This window comes from Cupressus sempervirens, chromosome 4, assembly GCF_028749045.1.
Source record: "Cupressus sempervirens isolate cs-2001-9-10 chromosome 4, ASM2874904v1, whole genome shotgun sequence".
In the NCBI taxonomy this organism is placed as follows: Eukaryota; Viridiplantae; Streptophyta; class Pinopsida; order Cupressales; family Cupressaceae; genus Cupressus; species Cupressus sempervirens.
In genome coordinates this window covers 470,101,799-470,119,240 of record NC_143121.1, presented here as the reverse complement: position 1 = coordinate 470,119,240, position 17,442 = coordinate 470,101,799, and positions in this window count along the sequence as shown.

Sequence of the window (17,442 nt, the reverse complement as noted above, 5' to 3'; positions counted from 1 at the left end):
GGTAGAGTTAGATTTAGGCCTACAATTAGAGGTAGGGGTAGGGTTACAATCATGGTTAGGGTTAGGGTTGGAGTTAAAATAATTGCTAGGGTTAAAGTCCAATTATGGTAGAGTTAGATTCAGGGCTACAATTAGAGGTAGGGGTAGGGTTACAATCAGGGTTAGTTAGGGTTAGGGTTAGGGTTACAATTAGAGGTAGAGTTAGGATTAGGATTAGAGTTACAATTAGAGTTAGGGTTAGGTTTAGGGCTAGGGCAAGGGCTATTTTAGGATTACGACTATTCTTAGGGTTAGAGTTAGGGTTAGGTTTAGAATTAGAGTGTGTTAGTGTTAGGGTTAGGGTAAGGACAATGGTAAGAATTAGGGTTTAGGTTACTATTATTGTTAGGGTTAGGGTTAGAATTAGAGTTAGGGTTGAGGTAGATTTAGAATTAGAGTTAAAATAAGGGTTAGGTTTTTAGTGAAGATTTAAGTAAGGGTTAACGTTTGGGTTAGAGTTTTGAATCGGGGTTAAGGTTAGAGTTAGGGTTAGGATTTTAGTGAAGATTAAAGTAAGGGTTAAGGTTAGGGTTAGAGTTTTGAGTTGGGGTTAAGGATAGAGTTAGGGTTATGGTTTTAGTCAAGATTAAACTAAGGGATACAGTTAGGATTAGAGTCTAATTATGGTAGAGTTAGATTTATAGTTAGAGTTAGAGTTAGGGTTAGAGTTATGGGTATGGTTGGGGTAAGGTTTAGGGTTAGTGTTAGGGTTAGAATTATAGTTAGGGTCAAGGTTAGAGATAGGTGTATAGAAAGGGTTAGAGTTAGCGTTAGCTTTAGGGTTAAAATAATTGTCAGGGTTAGAGTTAAGAGTCCATTTATGGTAGAGTTAGATTTAGGCCTACAATTAGGGGTAGGGGTAGGGTTACAGTCATGGTTATGGTTAGGGTTGGAGTTAAAATAATTTCTAGGGTTAAAGTCCAATTATGGTAGAGTTAGATTCAGGGCTACAATTAGAGGTAGGGGTAGGATTACAATCAGGGTTAGGGTTAGGGTTAGAGATAGAGAAAGGGTTAGGCATAAGGATATTGTTAGGGTTATTTTTATATAGAGATAGTGTTATATATAGAGGTAGCATCAGGGTCAAAGTTAGCGTAAGGGTTTGAATTAGGGTCAAGGTTAGAGTTAGGGTTAGGATTAGGGTTAAAGTCTAGATATGGTAGAGTAAGATTTACAATTAGAGGTAGGGGTAGGAGTAGGGTTAAGTTTAGTGATAGGATTAGAGTTACGGTTAAGGTTAGGATTAAAGTTAGGGATAGGGTTAGGGTTATAGATAGGGGTAGAGAAAGGGTTAGTATTAGGGTTAGGGTTATGGTCGAGGATAGGGTGAGGTTATGGTTTAGAGCATGAGTTTGAGTTAGGGTTAGAGTTAGGGTTATAGTTAGAGATAGAGTTACAGTTAGAGTTTGGGTTAGAATTACAATTAGGGTTAGGGTTAGAGTTACAAATAGATTTAATATTACAAGTAGGGTTTGAATTAGGGTTAATGTTAGAGTTAGGCTTTAAGGTTAGAGTTTTAAGTCAAGTTTAAGGATAGATTTAGGGTTAGAGGTAGGGTTAATATTAAAGTAAAATTATGGTAGAGTTAGATTCATAGTTAGAGTTAGGGGTGCAATAGGGTTATGGTTATGATTATGGGTGGAGTTAGAAAAAGGGGTAGAGAAAGGGTTAGATTATGGGTTATGGTTAGGGTTAGGTTTATATATTGAGTTAGTGATATATATAGAGTTACATCAGGGTTAAGGTTAAGGTATGGGTTTGAGTTAGGGTTACAATTTTAGTCAACATAAAGTTAGGGTTAGGGTTAGGGTTAGGGCTATATTATAATTATGATAGAGTTATATTTAGAGTTAGAGTTAGGGGTAGGGGTAGGGTTAGGGTTAGTGTTAGTGTTAGAGTTAGGGTTAGGGTTAGGGTTAGGGTTAGGGTTAGAGATAAGGTTAAGGTTAAGGTTAGGTTTTAGTTTATGGTTAGAATATGAGTTAGCGTTAGAGTCAAAATTAGAGTTAGGATTAGGTTAGGCAAAAAGTAGGACAATGGTTAAAGGTACAATTAATGTTAGTGTTAGAGGTAGGGGTAGGGGTAGGGGTAGGGTTAGGGTTAGAATTAAAGATATGGGTAGAGAAAGGGTTAGGGTCAGGGTAAGGGTTAGGGTTAGGGTTAAAATATGAGTTAGGGTTGAATTCTAAGTTGCAATTAGGCTTATAGTTTGAGTTAGGGGTAAGCAAAGCATTAGAATTATGGTTAGGGGAAAAGTAGGACCACGGTTAGAATTACGATTGTTGTTATGTTTAAAGTTACATTTAGGAGAGCAACTTGTTCTCCTTACACATGCCTCTTACCATAATAGAGCAATATAAGGATTACAATGTTCCTTATGTAGTTTTATAACTTTAATAGTTGCATTTATAAATAGACAATTGATTAATGTTAATTATGCTTAGCATGAATAGTGTACAATGAAGGATTACTAAATGTTATTGAGGTAATGATTGCACTTAAAATGAGTATAAAATGAATATTCTTCTTTAGAGTGGATTAATAGTTAGAAATAAAACATCAATTTTATACATAATTTAATGATCAACATATAAATGATATATCTCATGTTAAAGCTTTAATAATACAAACACAAAGGTCAAGGAAAAAGATTTGAAATATTTGCAAGTATAGTTGAGAAGAATTTGAGCTAAGAAGTTAAATTGTTTATTTATTTTTTCAATACATAGATGAAAGGAGAACAACATCTCCTAGTGCAATTCTCTAGATAAAGTAATAAGTGAAATACTAAAAATTGTGAAATCATCATATGGACTATGTGTATAATTCTCCATAATGATGTAAGTACATCACATATTCTTCAGAGATTAAAATTGTATTACAACCTTTGTTCGTAATATGATCATCATAGACCTCTTTCATCATGGATGGAAATGCATCTACTTTTGTAGATGTGTTGCGTACATATTTCGCAACATCTTCCATCTCCATTATCTCTATCTCTTGTACATGATCAATAGATAAAGCTGCATTCTCAAGAGCTTTTACCATAGTTGTACAACATTGTTTAACTATTCATGTACACTTCTAAAACTCTGTCTCGTAAAAATGATTTGAGTCTACTAAAGAAGTTGGGCTCATGTCAACAATGCTTGACTGTCTATCAGAGGCTTCCATGCCTTTAAAAAATCATGGAAAACAATTTAGAAAGCATTATCACCAATTTAAAAAAATAGAACAAATGTATACTTAATGAGAGGGATAAATATTTTATATCAATAATGGTCTTGAAAAAATAGAACAGGTCACTTAGTACAATCAATTGTGGAGAAAATGAATATAAAACCAAATTGTATTAAAATTTGTAATGAAACTTTGGGTATTGAAACATGGTAATATTATGACCATTCATGGATAGTGAAGAATAGACAAACATAGATTTCAAATATTGAGTAGCAATGTATTGGTTGAAAGTAATGAAGCAAAAACATTATGATTTATTTGAATTGAAGAATGCCTTTATAATTTGAAATAATATTATAAACTCAATTTGTGGACCCAATTGATGATCATAGTTAAATTTACAAATTAGAGAATTAGAATAATAAAATTTCAGCGTAATGGTACTTGCAAGCATTAAAATGTGTAAATAAAAAGGTTATCATGTCAAATTGAGCATACCAAATTATACTTTTTATTAACTGTGGAATATGAACTATCAATGTGCATAATAAGAATAACAACATAATAGTTGATGATGATGATGATCACATAATGTAGTAGAACAAATAATCTTTATTATTAAATAATATGTTTCAAAACATCAATGATTTTCAAGACTTCTCAGTCTACATTCTTCTACTTTTCTCTTTGAAAGTTGATTCCCACTTTTCATTTTCTCATAAGGGTTGTATGTAAAGGGTGGCATTATTCTCAAACCTTCCAGTGACTTAACACGAGATATCCCCACAAATGTCAATCCTGGTCTTTCTCTTGGACCTATGTCAATTGTGGCTTTTGAAAGAGTTAGCCCTTGAGATTTGTGAATAGTCAACGCCCATGCCAACCTTAATGGTAGTTGGAAGGTCCTACCCCTTTGCAATGATGCTATTGGTATTATGTTTGGATGGTGATCATCAAATGGTACTCCAGAGTAATTGTCAAATTCAACTGTAACATATGATGGTGGCTCAAGTGGAGCAGTTCCTGGTTTGTAGACAATATTTCTGATATATCCCAATGATCCATTGACAAGAGCAGCTTCTATTCATAGATTTTTAGTCAACATTACTCTTGCATTGTTACTAATCAATAACTCTGTATCAAGTTCCTCGCTTGATAAATCTTCATTTCCATTACCATTCCTTGACTTGGTTGCAAGGCTACGTGCAACTGGATGTCTTAAAGAATATAGCATCGTCATGTTATGGTTACGAACATTGTCATTTGTAGAGAATAAATGCACTGCCCTATCAAACTCATCATTGCTTGCAACATCTAATCTTATAGGTGTTCGTGTCATAAGCAAGTTCCAATCATCTATTTGTGGATTTGCATCTCTTACATTTATGAGAAGCTGACGAAATCTTTGCTATTGGATATTTTCTCCATCTTGCCTAAATACTTTATCTAGTGTAACCACTGTCTTGAATTCCTTCCATAATAACTTTTCCCGCCTATTGCTATCATATGCTGGTCTATCATTAACAGGAGGTAATTGCCCCAAATCACCAACTAAAATAATAGATACACCTGAAAGATAGTTGCAAAACTTTTAGTTACATATATAAAGTGAAATCAAAAGGTATGCATTCTATATGACCAATCTTAATAAGAATTAGAAGACATTAATAAGACCATGTGATGTACAGAAAGGGATACCTCCAAAGCTTATGTCTGCTTTATGCGGGAAGGCTTGTCTAAGTTGACTATCTATATTTTCTAGCATGTTCTAGCCAATGAAGAGCTCATTTCATCAATCAAAATATATTTGATATTTTCCATCTCTTGTTGAAAGCTTGTAAGTCTTGTCCCTTGTAGTTGGGCAAAATCTATAATTGGAATTCACAACTTTGAATGAATGGTAGATGCTCCTATATTAAAAACTGCAACTCCAGTTGGTGCAAGCAATAGAAGAGGAGAAGGATTTGTCATCGATGCCATTTGAAAAGATTGATTGATGTCACCAATTAGATAAGACTTTCTCATTCTTGTTGTTCCTTGAATTATCATAAACAAAGGATTTCCCACTTGATTGCTATGGTAGTGTGTCAGAATAATGTCGACTGCCTTTTGTTGCTTGTGACTAAGAGTTGTAAAGTTGATACACTGTGGAATGTCATCATACATAATAAATCCATGGTTTTTCATTTCAGGTATGAAATTTATTGCTCGGATTGTCTCCTCTTCACTTTGATATGCACTACACCAATTTGTATTTCTATCAATATCTCTTCTTCCCAACATGTCAATTTCAGAAACTGGCATATGTTGACCACGATGTAACCTAGATATTATTTCCCACTCATGTTCTGTAGTATTTTCCTGAATGGCTCAATTATCTTTTGTCTCTGAATCACTTGAAGGTTCATTATTTTGTGCATGTTCTTGCCTTCAGACATGCCAAGGATTATAATTGAGGGAGTCCCAATTTGCTACTATAGTATCATCATCATGACCAATGTCTCTCTCAACATTATGAAAAGGTTTGTATAGTAACAACTCAGACAAAAAAAAGTTCACCCACTTATCAGAATCTCGTGGAGGAATAGAAAAATACCTAGGAAAAACTCTAACAATAGCTGCTTTCTTTCTTGGCCCCCATTTATTATCTCCTCTTCTTTTAGGATTATATAACTAGGACCTTGCTGCATCAATCAAACTGATACCTTTCATACAAAGTGGTCTTGTTTTATAACCATCAACAAAAGATTTTGTTAGTTCTTCCTCATTTCTATCATCATTGATTACCACAGGTCTGAAAACTTCACATGAGACATTTAGATAGACAAACTTTCTACTACACTCCACCAACGGAAGTTCTAATAACATATGGCATGTTTCTTGAGCTCTAATATTTCTTTCTATAACTGTCTCTGTTAAAAGCTTTCTATATGCCCGTGATGCTAAATCATTAGGATTTTCAAGATTTGAAAGACGCATCAACATTTGTTGATATGTTTCAGAGCTTCTCTCTGCTTTTGCTGCATACTTTGCAATATATTTGATAACTGCATGTCTTGAAAGGACAGGTTGCCAATCAACCTTAGCCCTCCACAATTGCAGTATGTATCAGTTGTGTGTATTAACTCTGTCATCATTTCTTGCTGGTTCAAATTTTTTCTCACCCGATTCTGCATCGGTATATAACTTTGATCCCTCCAAATTTAATTGCCAAGGAGCATTATACCTGAAACATTGGTGAATACATATGTAGTTAACCCAACTTGTTGAAAAATGTGAAATAGAAAATTTATACATAATTTTTTTTGAATTTGACTAACCTGCAAACCATTCTTCCTCTTTTTTTATGAAGGCATGCTCCCTCCTTACAAACACCGTGTCTCTCAACACAATTGAGTATCTGTTCATAATCCTGGTCTATATCCATCTCAGCTAGTTGCATTGTATGCTTCAGGCATGGATGCTCACCAAATTTTGGAAGACCTATAAATGATAATTCATAGATTATTCTATTGGATAGAGGTGAGAAATACATATTAATATTTAACTCATTTATAATATGAAACTTACATTTATGTTTCTTTGATGTGGATCATGTCTAGGATTCCAAGCATGAATAATGGAATCAAAATATCTCTCAGCACATTTTCGTTCATCCTCATTTGACCAATTAATAGTGTCCATATTTGGTGCCCCTTTGAGCCATAAGAAGCCATGAACATGAGGTGAACCACGATCTTGCCACTCATATCTACACCAAAAGTCCTTTACTTTCATACCTTTTCAAGTATTTCTTTCCTGAACATTGTATTCCTTAAGTGCATGTAATAACTGACAATATGTAGATAATCGATGATATTCTATCTTCTCCATCTTTGAGCCTCTCATGGATTAGTAGGTGTTGTACCAGGCATTAGTGCATGTAAATTAGGCCATTGCATATCCGCTGCACTTAATGTGAAGAAAATTGTAGGTGTGCCAAGTTGGTCAAGCAAGTCAGTTAATTCTGCTTTACATTTTGCCCAATATGATCTTGTTCCTCTTAGACTTGTTCCAAATTGCATTAGCCTATTTGCGAGATTATTGCGAGGTATATTTTCCATATGTTCACGCAATTCATGAATATTTATTGGCATTTCCTGAAAGCTCCTTTTTACAAAAACAGATGCTGAACTTTATGCGCGATGTCTCATTACCATGTTCTGCACAAAATACCTAAACCTTGGATGTTTTTCAAAGTGATGATCTCTATATTTGATCAAATGCTTTAAAAATTCATGCAAGTATACCCACTTCATTCTAGGCTCTAACTAATCACAACTTCCATCTGGAAACAATGTTGGGAAAGCCATATCCAACAACCCAGATCTGACATACTCATTAATAGGTGATGCACCTATAGATGGCCACTCAATTAAAGCAGATGGAATTGCATCAGGATTATTAACCCAAGCATGAATTAATTCCATTTCCCTTTGAGCATTAGGTGGCCTTGAAGCCATAGAGTTTGTGTGCTCAATTATATTACCTTCATCTGTCTCCATGAGAGGAACTAGGAATACAACTTCATTTGCATCAGAATCAAACTCCATGTGCACTGTCTTTAATCTATGAAAAATATTCTCATCCCTATTTGAAGGAAAGTCATTAAGAGCACTTTCATCTATCCTGACATCTGCATAAAATTTATCATTTTCAACTTTGTATTTTAATGCTCTATAAACACGATCCCTATTCACAGTAAAGTTATATCCTATACCACATTGATCCCTTCTTTGAACAATGATGATTGGTAAATGATCAATTGTGTGTGGCAAGAATTTTGATAATTGTTCAACACACTGAGGAAAACTAATGGTATGTCCTTTATACTTATACTGACCTCCATTTGCATGTGTAACTTGCAATATAGGGTTTGCACGTGCAATGAGCATTTCTTCAACTTGAGTTAAACTTGCAAGCTCTGCTGGTTGACATCCTGGATCCATATTATTTGAAGATGAAAACCTATGAATTCATGTCTCTTGACAACACCTATTGCATATTGGACCCTCACTGGTGCAATATACTTTCATTCCTGCATATGACTCCTGATAAACATAACACATCTTTGGTGTTTTCAAACTATCTATCTGATATCTAAACTGCATTTGGAATCTTCTAAATTCGGATTGAAGCATACCATTTGGATTGGGCATGTTTTCTCTATCACCTTCTAATTCATCATTCACATGGATTTGACTTTCATGTTGTGGCATTTTTGAGACACATTCTACAGATCGAGACCCTTCATACTGAACATTTAGTTGGTTGTTTGCATCTATAGGATGTTCATGTATGTCACTTGCTTGCACTTCAACATGTTGGACTCCACACCTTTGTGTATCTAGAAGGACCCTCTGAGAAGTACGTTGACGATTATTTCTCTGTACATTTTTGTTCTTTCTTTCATCATTTTCCAGTTGTGCAACTGACACTTCAAACCTTCTTCTACCATAACTTTGCCTATTTCCTTGATTTAATGTTATTCTTTGTTGTTCTATTTCATTTTCTATTTTTTTTTTTTGTTGTTGTTGACATCTATGGTATTATCTACGATATTCTCTTTGATATTGCCTTTGGTATTCTCTTCTTGCCTCCTCTGATTCAAAATTTAGCCTAGGTCTAACCATAGCTAGTACAAAACTAATATTAGTGAATTAAGCTATATTTTTCGTGACGCTAAATAATTTTCCATAGAAACCATATAAATTAGTAAACTTCATCTATTATAATGTGTATATGATTTATTTAAAGGATACTTTATCTAGTAGACATCAGAAAAATTATAGCAATGAAGATTATTATATAAGTAGTTAAATTTATATATAATGTTTGCACGAATGAAGAAAATTTATATTTTAAATGAGTAAAATCAAAGTATCTATGAATGGAGACAAACAATTTAAAGATTTAAAGATTGCTGAAAAATATATTAATTAAGAATAAATGAAGAAAGTATGAACAGTAAATAAGAGAATACATTAAAAAAATTATGAAAATACATTTTGTTAAAGAAATATACAAACATGAAGATATATAATGTTTTTTTATTTATGAAACATTGGATACATCATGTAAATATATTATTTTATTTATGAAAACCTTGGATACATCATTTTAAAAAATAATGGTCTAAAAGACCTTTTATTGCAAAATACATGTATACATGATGTCAAACTTTGCAATAGAAAATGGCAACACCAAAAATAATAGGTAATCCACTTTATGAGACAGAGAATTCCCATTTTCAAATACAATAGAGTAATATCCAAAAAAGATGTCGACCTCTACTAAAATAACCCAATAACATATTCAATACTGTTGACTTAGTATCCACCTTCCATTAACCCATTCATGAGATCGACGTAACTGCACTCGAGAATAGGGTTGAAGAGTTTGAGTATGTGGAAAATAAACTTCGTAAAATTGTCATCGACTAAGTGGAGACTTAAATTTATCAACAACAATAACTGACCACCAAGAATCATTCTCGAAGATGTCTACTGCAAAATCCAATGGGATGTACTGTGGAAAAGAAACAATTGGAGGTGTAGGTCTAATATCGTCTAGAAAAAGCTCCTTTACAAGAGGTTCTTGTGTGACCTCATCAGTTATAAAATTATCATATTGAATGAAAAAATTAGGCCTAGGAGCATTGGCCACATGTCCAACAATAGTGCCAGGGAACCATGCTCCCTGGAAACCATCCTCATGAGAACAAACTTCAACTTTTGTCCCATAATTGAAGTTCATGTTTTATGTATACCTTTAGCATTAAGACAATAAATAAAAAATATTTGATTATTTCATTATAAACATATAAATCAATCCTCAACACAAAGTTAAATATTTCTAAAATATTCATAATAAAATGCATATGATCACATAGATGTAAACAAAGTAATATTTATTATTCTACGAAATATTTGCAATCTAATGTTTCAAATATGGTGACATTGTCATCCACTTTTGTAAAATTACATATATTTTTAATTACAACTAACAGTATAATAAATTGCTTACTATTATAATATTTAAAAAATGGCGGCATTGCCTTCCACTTTTCAAAGATTGATGCCTAAAAATGAATTTTGATTCTTTTAAAATTGCACATAAAAATAAACATAAATTAAATGATTATATGGTTACTCTAATTTTCAAATAACAAAATTAAAACTATAAATTTATTTTTTCTTATTTACAAACAAATAAATTGATATTTTAATGAAAATATATCGTGGCATTATCATCCACTTTTGAAACATTACAAATATTTTTAGATATAGGTAACATTATAATAGATTTCTTAGTATTATAATATTTTAAAAATGGTGGCATTGCCTTCCACTTTTCAAAGATTGATGCGTAAAAGTTACTCTTTATTCTTTTAAAATTGCATATAAAAAATAAGCATAACTTAAATTAAATATATGGCTACTCTAATTTTCAATTAACTAAATTAAAAGTATAAATTTGATTTTTTAATTTAAAATGAATAAATTGGCACTTTAATAAAATATTTGGAAAATGGCGGCATTGCCATCCAGTTTTCAAATATTAATATATGAAGATTAAATTTAATCTAAATGTAAATTAGAAAACTATTATAATTGAAATAGTAATCTAATTCAAGTACTCTAAATCAATATACTAATCTTAATGAAAACATTACAAATATTTTTTCAAATATAATTAACATTATAATAAATTGCTTAGTATTATAATATTTTAAAAAATGGCAGCATTGCCTTCCACTTTTTAAAGATTGATGCCTAAAAGTTAATATTCATTATTTTTAAATTGCATATAAAAATAATCATTAATGAAAATAAATATATGGTTACTCTAATTTTCAAGTAACAAAATTAAAAGTATAAATTTGATTTTTCATATTTAAAAATAAATAAATTAGTACTTTCATAAAATATTGGAAATATGGCGGCATTGCCATCCATTTTTCAAATATTAATATGTAACAATTAATTATAATCAACAATGTAAATATATTAATTATAATATGTAACAATTAACACAATCTACCCAGAAAACACAACTAAGAATTAATTATAATCTAAATGTTGATTACAAAACTATTTTGATCAAAATAGTAATCTAACTCAGAATATTAATATAAATCAATATATTAATCTTAATTAAAAAACTATTATAAATCAAACTACTTTTGTAAATGAAAATAGTAATCATTAAATTTATAAATCACTATTAAAAAAAATATTGATATGGCGGCATTGCCATCCATATGAAATATTATAAAAAACAAAATAAAACATTAATCTATAAAAAATATTAAAAAATATGAAAAAAACAATAATCTACGCAAATCATATCTAAATATATAACATGCAACTATATACAAATAATGCATGAAACATGCAAATGTAAATTTGAATAGAAAAATGTAAAAGCGAAGAAATCTAATTTAAAAAATAAATTACAACTAAATGTAAATAGTGTAACTACAATTCTTAATGTGGATAATAATCAAAATGCAAAATAAAACTTAATATAAACAAAAAACAAAGAAAAAAATTACTTTGCTTTTTGATCTACTTGTTGATCTTCAAATGTAGAATGCTTTTCCAAATGATTTATCTCCCTCTTTTCTTCATAAACAAAGTGCACTCTATCTCTCAAAAAAAACAATGAAAGCTTTACTCAAAACTTGTCTTCTACAAATGTATTCTTCTACAAATGAAGAGCAAAAATGAGAGGAGATGAGTGTTTTATAATGAGACAGATAACTCTTCATCTCCCACGAAAAAAACTCTTCATCTTCCATTAAGAGACTCTTCAATTTCCACTAAAAAAACCTTTCAATTTCCACTACTCCACTCAAATTCGAAATTCAAAATAACATTAAAAATTTAAATTTTAAAAAAATAGACATATCAAATGTCTACATGTCACTACACGTCGTCGTTGATAATTAAATTTTTTAAAAACCATAACGCGATGCGTTTTGCATGCATTTCATTTTAAAAAAAAAATTTTAAAAAATTAAATGAGGTGACGGGCCACCACCCCGCCACCCCATACTTACGTTTTAGGCAGTGACATCTGCTGCTGTCAGTGGTAGTTACTGTCGTGACTAACATGTGTCAATGTCGGCAGTAACTGTCGCTGACAGCAGCAGCTGTTACTACCGCAAGCCGCGACCAGTTTTTATATAGTGTTTTGTTTCTTTTGTTTTTTCATTTTTTTAATTTTTATTTTTTAATTTTTTTTAATTTTTAATTTTTTTATAAATTTTCTTTAAAAAAATTAAATTTTTATTTTTAAAATTTTAATTTTAATTTTAATTTTAATGTTTTTTATTTTTTTAATGTTTATTTTTAAATTTTTTTCACTTTAAAAAAAATTAATTTCATATTTTTTTTTGATATTTTAAAAAAGAATATATGCAATTTTTTTTTAAAATGCAATTTTTAAAGAAAAGCATTATCATATGGCAATGCTATTTTTTTTTTTTTCAAAAAATTATTTATTTATTTAAAATGATAATTGTTGGTTTATTAAAATTTATAAGAGCCTATTTTTTCGGACCCTATTATTTCGAGTTCCATTTAGCTTCCTCTTATTTTTGCCAGCTATTATTTCGAGAATATTTTTTTATTGTCTTTTATGTTGGCCACCTATTATTATTTTGGGAATATTTTTTATTTAAAATAAAAGTTTGTAACTGCTCCCTTTTCTTTTTTATTGACAAGGAATCTTGGCATATTCTCGTGCTGGGCATTTGTGTTGTCATTGTATAGAACACCTCTCGGCGTAATAATTAACTATATAATTTTCAATCACATATAACTTAGAATGTGTATGATGTAAAGAATACATGTTACAACATTTAATTAATAAAAGTTTTAATTATAATCTAACATAACCTGATTATAATATATACAAAGATAAAGAATGTATACATCATGTATATTAGAACATGTAAAGATCTTATATATAACTTAAATTTTAACTCTTAAACCTTAATGTTAAATAATAGGACCCTAAATACTAAACATGGTCATAAGATCCTAATTGCAAAACCATAAATTTCATGAATTATAACCCCTAATCTTAGATGCTTAACCATAACTCCTAAATTTCAATTTGAACCGTAGACCTAAATGATAAACCCCAACATTAAATCTAGTATTTAATCATAATACTTAATCCTAACTTTAATTATAAATATTAAAATTGTGTGTTAAAACCATAATCCAAATTTTGATCCCTAATACAAATCCTAACCCTCTAACCATACTGAACTAACAATGATGTAAATCCATACCCTAACCCTCTTTAAACCATACTTTTAACAATGATGTAAACCCATTTAACCTCTAGATCTAACCCTTTAATAATAATCATTTAAACCATAAATGTTAAACCATGACCCTAAATACTAACCCCTTATCTTTGTACACTAAGATCCTAAAATGTTAGATTTAAATGCTAAATTGTAATTCTAAAAGAATACTTAAATCTTTTAATGTCTTAATCTAAGTATATAATTAACTATATAATATAATTCAATGACATGTCTTAAGGGGAGATCCTAAATTATACATATACAACAATGTAGATTAATTTGCATATCTACTTGGTACATGAATATATAGCATACATGTACTTCCAAACCCTAACCCTATCCATTATCAAAACCCTAACCTAACCAAACCCTAACCCTAACCATTATCCAAAGCCTAACCAAGTAACCTTCAATCTTAAAATTTAATTTCTAAACCCACTTGATTATAAATGATAGTAAATATCCCTAAATCATAATCTTGAACCAAACATAAACTTGACATGCTAAGTTCCCTTATCATAAATTCTTAACCATGGACCTTAATATTAACCCCTAAATTTAATGCTAAATAATAATATGTAAGTTTTTATAAACCCTAACAATGTCATAGGTCTTAAATCTTACACTAAAATTGAGCCTATTTATAACCTTTACACTAAAACCCTATTTCAAAACCTAATTGAGGCCTAACTTACATAAAATTAAAACAAGTTGACCCTAATCCTAAATTGTTAAAAATTACATTTGAGATACATCCACATGCATTTAAACACATGTATGTTACATGAAGTATGACCCTTGTTTTACATGAACTTGAAACCTAAACCTTGAAACATTATCCTTTAAGAGTAATGATATACTATTTTCACTTGTTTGTAAACAACACACATTAAAAAACATTTTTATATGTATATAAGAATAAATTGTGTCATTCTATTTAACTTGGGAAATATAGAAAATCTAGCTAATTAATTTTTAAAACACATTTTAAATTAATAATAAGTAAATATATTATTTAATTTTCAAGTATTGTATATGATTGAAACTTGTTTATTTTGAATATTAGGGTTTAGTATTTAGGGACCTCATCATTTAACATTTATGACTTATGATTATGATTAGGGTTAGATAGGTTACATCCTTAAATCCTAAATTATAAGCCCTTATACTAAACTGAAATTTTGTATAAAGATTAGGGTTTAGTATTTAGGGTCATGGTTTAACAAGTTTATGGTTTATGATCTTATGATTAGGGTTAGATCTAGGTTTAATGGGTTTACATCATTGTTAGAAGTATTGTTTAAAGAGGGTTAGGGTATGGGTTTATATCATTGTTATTTCACTATGCTTAAAGGGTTAGGATTTGTATTAGGGATAAGATTTTGGATTATGGTTTTAACACGCAATTTTAATATTTATAATTAAAGTTAGGATCAAATATTATGAGTAAATGCTACATTTAATGTTGGGGTTTATCATTTAGGTGTACGATTCAAATTGAAATTTAGGAGTTATGGTTGAGCATCTAAGATTAAGGGTTATAATTTATGAAATTTAGGATTTTACAGTTAGCATAATATCACCAAGTTTACTATTTAGGACTATTGTTTGGCATTAAGGTTTACGAGTTAAAATTTAAGTTATATATATATAAGATCTTTACATGTTCAAATATATGATGTACATTCTTTATGTTTGTATAAATTATAATCAAGTTATGTCAAAGATTATAATTAAATTTTATTAATTAAACATTGTAAGATGTATTCTAAGTTAGGTCAAACATGTGTTCTTAGTTATATGTTCTTATATATGTACATGTGTATGTTATATTCTTACCATATGCAAATTAATCTAAGTCCATGTGTTAGAGATTAGCTAGATCCATGGTGTGTGATGTATGTTCAATTACATACATGTGTATAATTTTTAATTTTAAAAATAAAAAATTGTGTGTACAATAGGTAGTTTAGTGAGCTTCATACATTTCTACAAATATGGCTTCACACGATCAGTTTGATGCGGCTCCTAGTGCGGCACCTGATGTAGTTCCTTCTATGGCTCCTACTGCAACACAAGTTGATGTGGTTCCTATTGCAGTGCCTGATGCAGTTCCTGATCTGGCTCCTCATGCAGCTCGTCGTGCTACTTGTGGTGGGGCTTGTATTGCATCTTGTGGTGTACCTTGATGTAGGGCTTGTCATGCAACTCATGTTCTGACTCCTAGTGTGGCTCCAGGTGGTGTAGGTCCTGCCATGGCTCCTAGTGCGGCTCCTATTCTAGGTCAGGCTGCACTTGTAGCTCCTAATGGAGGTCCTGCTACACCACCTCCACGCATTAATACTGATGGCCTATTTACATTTTTAGAGCAGGAGATTGCTAGATTATAGCACTTTATATCGACCTCTAATGAGGGTCTTTATAGAGACATATGTACTATGATCTGTAGGAGTTTATAGGATTTGACAGCTAGGTTTAGAGCTCACCTTTCATTTACTCTTGCCATATTAGCTTCCATATCTAAGGAGCTTAGGGCTGAGGTCTCAAGAGATGAATCTTTCGATGATGTCAAGAGGGTAGCCCCCAAAGACGTCATCAAGAGAGAGCTCTTTCCAACATATGAGGGTACACAGGGTAGGGTGAGAGGTTACAGAGTCACACGATGCAGAGACCCTATTATTGCTAGCATGATCTATACATAATTTTTAGTAGCACATAGTCATTATCCTAATAATGATCAGATACCCCTTTATTTTGCATAGCACTTGTATGCTAAGTTTCGTATAGGGCTCAACGTCAACTACTTAGATATTCTTGATTATTGCGGGCAGGAGCATGGTTGGATCATAGATCGTGACCAGTACCACAATGCACATTGTTTACCACCTACAGATGTTAGACAGTTTGTTGGACAAAGGATGCCTCCTATGACTCCTGCACATGCGCCTATTGTAGATAGAGTCATCATTGCTTCCCAGAGGGGAGCAATTGACACTATTGGGCACATTGCATCTGTGGCATCTAGTATCACATCAGATTCTATTGGTCGTTATCTTCATAGTCGAAGTCCTCGTCCACTTGGTCAACCATCTTCACAAACATCTAGTAGCAGTTTAGGCGCCTCCTCTGATGATGCATATAGAGTTGCTCAGCTACCACTGCCAAGCGATATTCATTGTCTTTTAGGACAGCAGACACATATGAATATGGCACTGTATTTTTTGAAGGATATGTTGCATATTATCAACTATATTTTTGATACACAGGGGATTTTGGTACACTCGATGATGGATCTTGTTAGACAACATCAGAGCCCTGGCATAGTTCCACAAACACAGGCTGCCACACTAGTGACAGATGATACACCTATGCATAGCTCACAACATTCAACACCAGGCTCATGACACTCTATAGATGACTCGGGCATACGAGTTGGAGATGTCCAGATCACAGCTGAGGGTCTTGATGAGTTTGGTGAGCAGTTGTGAGGCCTATCCATGATTGATGCTAGTTCGAGCCTAGGTATTTCATCCTACATGGACCTATTGTTTTGACCTGGCAGCACTGATTCTACACCATTACCTAGCCAGTTACATAGTCCACTTCACTCAGATTTAGTAGCAGTTGGACATGGTGTTGAGGGAGGTTCAGTAGGTGTCAATGTTCTAGGCTCAGGTGCATCAGTAGATGATACGATGGAGTCTGTTGATCATCCTCCACCTCTAGAGACCCAGGTATATATATATATATATGAAATTAAAAAATATTTCATTTATTAAAAAATTTAGTTCAAATATATATCTAGAATACGTAATTTGATCTTTAACTCGTAATAAATCATGCAAGCATAGGTC